Source organism: Penaeus monodon, chromosome 32 (genome assembly GCF_015228065.2).
Source record: "Penaeus monodon isolate SGIC_2016 chromosome 32, NSTDA_Pmon_1, whole genome shotgun sequence".
In the NCBI taxonomy this organism is placed as follows: domain Eukaryota; kingdom Metazoa; phylum Arthropoda; class Malacostraca; order Decapoda; family Penaeidae; genus Penaeus; species Penaeus monodon.
The window spans coordinates 20,711,543-20,712,103 of record NC_051417.1 but is presented as its reverse complement, the minus strand read 5'-3'; positions in this window follow the sequence as shown (position 1 = coordinate 20,712,103).

The following is a 561-nucleotide window of genomic DNA, read 5'->3' as shown; positions in this document are numbered from 1 at the left end:
CGAAGAGTTAAAAGCCATGTTTGAAGTGGCTAGATAGTGTCACAAACGCACACAGACTTATGTAAAGAATGTATTTATTTTTTTGGGAGTGTAATTTGGTATGAATTTTATACAATACAAAAGGTGGGGGGGAAATGTGACGCTGACAATCGCCGGAGAGATAGTATAACGGGACATATTTGATTAGATTGTTTCATGTTAGCGCAAGACACTCAAACTTTGGGTGATTCAACTATGTGCAAACTACCTCTTTGACAGCTTCCATTGACTCCGTCATGTATAGAATTACTCACAAAGTAATCATGCATTTAGAAGTTACTTGTTCTAAATCTCTGTGAAAACAAAATGTACAAGAATCTTTTGTAAAGAAGAAAAAAACAATGCATAGAATAACGTTGCATTTGTACACAAAATGCTCTTTACTTCGTGTATCGAGTGAGTTAGGATGTTGCGTAGCTCAACAGTAGTTCTTTTCAGGATTGATTTTCTCTCCACACGTACTAATTTCCTTGTCAAAGATGAAGACAGGAGATGATTATAGACTGTGTAAGCAAATCTCTT